Source organism: Bombus flavifrons, chromosome 18 (assembly GCF_040668555.2).
Source record: "Bombus flavifrons isolate JBK064 chromosome 18, iyBomFlav1_principal, whole genome shotgun sequence".
NCBI lineage: Eukaryota > Metazoa > Arthropoda > Insecta > Hymenoptera > Apidae > Bombus > Bombus flavifrons.
Genome location: NC_138459.1, coordinates 152856 through 158855, shown reverse-complemented (window position 1 = coordinate 158855; position 6000 = coordinate 152856).

Here is a 6000-nt window from a genome sequence, read left to right as displayed (position 1 = left end):
ACGCTTAAACGCTCATTTCACTCCTTTTTACGTGCAGAATGCAATGCACCACCGTTTAGCCGTCGAAACAAGCGGAACAGCTCGCAAATCTCGATGATTTCGTCGATTTTGATGAAAACTGACAGTCATTTCCTTCCCGTTTGAGATATTTCGACGTTTAAACGCTCCTTTCACTCCTTTTTACGTGCAGAATGCAATGCACAACCGTATAGCCGTCGAAACAAGCGGAACAGCTCGCAAATCTCGATGATCTCGTCGAATTTGATGAAAACTGACCGTCATTTCCTTCCCGTTTGAGATATTTCGACGTTTAAACGCTCATTTCACTCCTTTTTACGTGCAGAATGCAATACACAACCGCTTAACCGTCGAAACAAGCGGAACAGCTCGCAAATCTCGATGATTTCGTCGATTTTGATGAAAACTGACCGTCATTTCCTTCCCGTTTGAGATATTTCGACGTTTAAGAGCTCGTTTTACTCCATTTAACGTGCGGAATGTAATACAAGCCAGTTTCATCCTCGAAACAAGCGGAACAGCTCGCAAATCTCGATGATTTCGTCGATTTTGACGAAAACTAACCGTCGTTTCCTTCCCGTTTGAGATATTTCGACGTTTGAGAGCTCGTTTTACTCCATTTAACGTGCAGAATGTAATACAAGCCAGTTTCATCCTCGAAACAAGCGGAACAGCTCGCAAATCTCGATGATTTCGTCGATTTTGACGAAAACTAACCGTCGTTTCCTTCCCGTTTGAGATATTTCGACGTTTAAGAGCTCGTTTTACTCCATTTAACGTGCAGAATGTAATACAAGCCAGTTTCAGCGTCGAAAAAAGCGGAACAGCTCGCAAATCTCGATGATTTCGTCGATTTTGATGAAAACTGACCGTCATTTCCTTCCCCTTTGAGATATTTCGACGTTTAAACGCTCATTTCACTCCTTTTTACGTGCAGAATGCAATGCACAACCGTTTAACCGTCGAAACAAGCGGAACAGCTCGCAAATCTCGATGATTTCGTCGAATTTGATGAAAACTGACCGTCATTTCCTTCCCGTTTGAGATATTTCGACGTTTAAAAGGTCATTTCACTCCTTTTTACGTGCAGAATGCAATACACAACCGCTTAACCGTCGAAACAAGCGGAACAGCTCGCAAATCTCGATGATTTCGTCGATTTTGATGAAAACTGACCGTCATTTCCTTCCCGTTTGAGATATTTCGACGTTTAAGAGCTCGTTTTACTCCATTTAACGTGCGGAATGTAATACAAGCCAGTTTCATCCTCGAAACAAGCGGAACAGCTCGCAAATCTCGATGATTTCGTCGATTTTGACGAAAACTAACCGTCGTTTCCTTCCCGTTTGAGATATTTCGACGTTTGAGAGCTCGTTTTACTCCATTTAACGTGCAGAATGTAATACAAGCCAGTTTCATCCTCGAAACAAGCGGAACAGCTCGCAAATCTCGATGATTTCGTCGATTTTGACGAAAACTAACCGTCGTTTCCTTCCCGTTTGAGATATTTCGACGTTTAAGAGCTCGTTTTACTCCATTTAACGTGCAGAATGTAATACAAGCCAGTTTCAGCGTCGAAAAAAGCGGAACAGCTCGCAAATCTCGATGATTTCGTCGATTTTGATGAAAACTGACCGTCATTTCCTTCCCCTTTGAGATATTTCGACGTTTAAACGCTCATTTCACTCCTTTTTACGTGCAGAATGCAATGCACAACCGTTTAACCGTCGAAACAAGCGGAACAGCTCGCAAATCTCGATGATTTCGTCGATTTTGATGAAAACTGACCGTCATTTCCTTCCCGTTTGAGATATTTCGACGTTTAAGCGCTCGTTTTACTCCTTTTTACGTGCAGAATGTAATAAACAACCGTTTAACCGTCGAAACAAACAGAACAGCTCGCAAATCTCGATGATTTCGTCGATTTTGATGAAAACTGACCGTCATTTCCTTCCCGTTTGAGATATTTCGACGTTTAAACGCTCATTTCACTCCTTTTTTCGTGCAGAATGCGATGCACAACAGTTTAACCGTCGAAACAAGCGGAACAGTCCGCAAATCTCGATGATTTCGTCGATTTTGATGAAAACTGACAGTCATTTCCTTCCCGTTTGATATATTTCGACGTTTATGCGCTCGTTTTACTCCTTTTTACGTGCAGAATGTAATAAGCAACCGTTTAACCGTCGAAACAAACGGAACAGCTCGCAAATCTCGATGATTTCGTCGATTTTGATGAAAACTGACCGTCATTTCCTTCCCGTTTGAGATATTTCGACGTTTAAACGCTCATTTCACTCCTTTTTACGTGCAGAATGCAATGCACAACCGTTTAACCGTCGAAACAAGCGGAACAGCTCGCAAATCTCGATGATTTCGTCGATTTTGATGAAAACTGACCGTCATTTCCTTCCGGTTTGAGATATTTCGACGTTTAAGAGCTCGTTTTACTCCATTTAACGTGCAGTATGTAATACAAGCCAGTTTCAGCGTCGAAACAAGCGGAACAGCTCGCAAATCTCGATGATTTCGTCCATTTTGACGAAAACTAACCGTTGTTTCCTTCCCGTTTGAGATATTTCGACGTTTAAGAGCTCGTTTTACTCCACTTAACGTGCAGAATGTAATACATGCCAGTTTCATCCTCGAAACAAGCGGAACAGCTCGCAAATCTCGATGATTTCGTCGATTTTGACGAAAACTAACCGTCGTTTCAATCCCGTTTGAGATATATCGACGTTTAAGAGCTCGTTTTACTCCATTTGACGTGCAGAATGTAATACAAGCCAGTTTCATCCCCGAAACAAGCGGAACAGCTCGCAAATCTCGATGATTTCGTCGATTTTGACGAAAACTAACCGTCGTTTCCTTCCCGTTTGAGATATTTCGACGTTTGAGAGCTCGTTTTACTCCATTTAACGTGCAGAATGTAATACAAGCCAGTTTCATCCTCGAAACAAGCGGAACAGCTCGCAAATCTCGATGATTTCGTCGATTTTGACGAAAACTAACCGTCGTTTCCTTCCCGTTTGAGATATTTCGACGTTTAAGAGCTCGTTTTACTCCATTTAACGTGCAGAATGTAATACAAGCCAGTTTCAGCGTCGAAAAAAGCGGAACAGCTCGCAAATCTCGATGATTTCGTCGATTTTGATGAAAACTGACCGTCATTTCCTTCCCCTTTGAGATATTTCGACGTTTAAACGCTCATTTCACTCCTTTTTACGTGCAGAATGCAATGCACAACCGTTTAACCGTCGAAACAAGCGGAACAGCTCGCAAATCTCGATGATTTCGTCGAATTTGATGAAAACTGACCGTCATTTCCTTCCCCTTTGAGATATTTCGACGTTTAAACGCTCATTTCACTCCTTTTTACGTGCAGAATGCAATGCACAACCGTTTAACCGTCGAAACAAGCGGAACAGCTCGCAAATCTCGATGATTTCGTCGATTTTGATGAAAACTGACCGTCATTTCCTTCCGGTTTGAGACATTTCGACGTTTAAGAGCTCGTTTTACTCCATTTAACGTGCAGTATGTAATACAAGCCAGTTTCAGCGTCGAAACAAGCGGAACAGCTCGCAAATCTCGATGATTTCGCCGATTTTGACGAAAACTAACAGGCGATTCCTTCTCGTTTGAGATATTTCGACGTTTAAGAGCTCGTTTTACTCCATTTGACGTGCAGAATGTAATACAAGCCAGTTTCAGCGTCGAAACAAGCGGAACAGCTCGCAAATCTCGATGATTTCGTCGATTTTGACGAAAACTAACCGTCGTTTCCTTCCCGTTTGAAATATTTCGACGTTTAAGAGCTCGTTTTACTCCATTTGACGTGCAGAAAGTAATCGACGCCTGTTTCAGCGTCGAAACAAGCGGAACAGCTCGCAAATGTCGATGATTTCGTCGATTTTGACGAAAACTAACCGTCGTCTCCTTCCCGTTTGAGATATTTCGACGCTTAAACGCTCATTTCACTCCTTTTTACGTGCAGAATGCAATGCACAACCGTTTAGCCGTCGAAACAAGCGGAACAGCTCGCAAATCACGATGATTTCGTCGATTTTGATGAAAACTGACAGTCATTTCCTTCCCGTTTGAGATATTTCGACGTTTAAACGCTCCTTTCACTCCTTTTTACGTGCAGAATGCAATGCACAACCGTATAGCCGTCGAAACATGCGGAACAGCTCGCAAATCTCGATGATCTCGTCGAATTTGATGAAAACTGACCGTCATTTCCTTCCCGTTTGAGATATTTCGACGTTTAAACGCTCATTTCACTCCTTTTTACGTGCAGAATGCAATACACAACCGCTTAACCGTCGAAACAAGCGGAACAGCTCGCAAATCTCGATGATTTCGTCGATTTTGATGAAAACTGACCGTCATTCCCTTCCCGTTTGAGATATTTCGACGTTTAAACGCTCATTTCACTCCTTTTTACGTGCAGAATGCAATGCACAACCGTTTAACCGTCGAAACAAGCGGAACAGCCCGCAAATCTCGATGATTTCGTCGATATTGACGAAAACTAACCGCCGTTTCCTTCTCGTTTGAGATATTTCAACGTTTAAGAGCTCGTTTTACTCCATTTGACGTGCAGAATGTAATACAAGCCAGTTTCAGCGTCGAAACAAGCGGAACAGCTCGCAAATCTCGATGATTTCGTCGACTTTGACGAAAACTAACCGTCGTTTCCTTCCCGTTTGAGATATTTCTACCTTTAAGAGCTCGTTTCACTCCATTTAACGTGCAGAATGTAATGTACGCCAGTTTAATCCTCGAAACAACGGAACAGCTCGCAAATGTCGATGATTTCGTCGATTTTGACGAAAACTAACCGTCGTTTCCTTCCCGTTTGAGATATTTCGACGTTTAAGAGCTCGTTTTACTCCACTTAACGTGCGGAATGTAATACAGGCCACTTTCATCCTCGAAACATGCGGAACAGCTCGCAAATCTAGATGATTTCGTCGATTTTGACGAAAACTAACCGTCGTTTCCTTCCCGTTTGAGATATTTCGACGTTTAAGAGCTCGTTTTACTCCACTTAACGTGCAGAATGTAATACATGCCAGTTTCATCCTCGAAACAAGCGGAACAGCTCGCAAATCTCGATGATTTCGTCGATTTTAACGAAAACTAACCGTCGTTTCCTTCCCGTTTGAGATATTTCGACGCTTAAGAGCACGTTTTACTCCATTTAACGTGCAGAATGTAATACAAGCCAGTTTCAACGTCGAAACAAGCGGAACAGCTCGCAAATCTCGATAATTTCGTCGATTTTGACGAAAACTAACCGTCGTTTCCTTCCCGTTTGAGATATTTCGACGTTTAAGAGCTCGTTTTACTCCATCTAACGTGCAGAATGTAATACAAGCCAGTTTCATCCCCGAAACAGGCGGAACAGCCCGCAAATCTCGATGATTTCGTCGATTTTGACGAAAACTAACCGCCGTTTCCTTCTCGTTTGAGATATTTCGACGTTTAAACGCTCCTTTCACTCCTTTTTACGTGCAGAATGCAATGCACAACCGTATAGCCGTCGAAACAAGCGGAACAGCTCGCAAATCTCGATGATCTCGTCGAATTTGATGAAAACTGACCGTCGTTTCCTTCCCGTTTGAGATATTTCGACGTTTAAACGCTCATTTCACTCCTTTTTACGTGCAGAATGCAATACACAACCGCTTAACCGTCGAAACAAGCGGAACAGCTCGCAAATCTCGATGATTTCGTCGATTTTGATGAAAACTGACCGTCATTTCCTTCCCGTTTGAGATATTTCGACGTTTAAACGCTCATTTCACTCCTTTTTACGTGCAGAATGCAATGCACAACCGTTTAACCGTCGAAACAAGCGGAACAGCTCGCAAATCTCGATGATTTCGTCCATTTTGACGAAAACGAACCGTCGTCTCCTTCCCGTTTGAGATATTTCGACGTTTAAGAGCTCGTTTTACTCCATTCAACGTG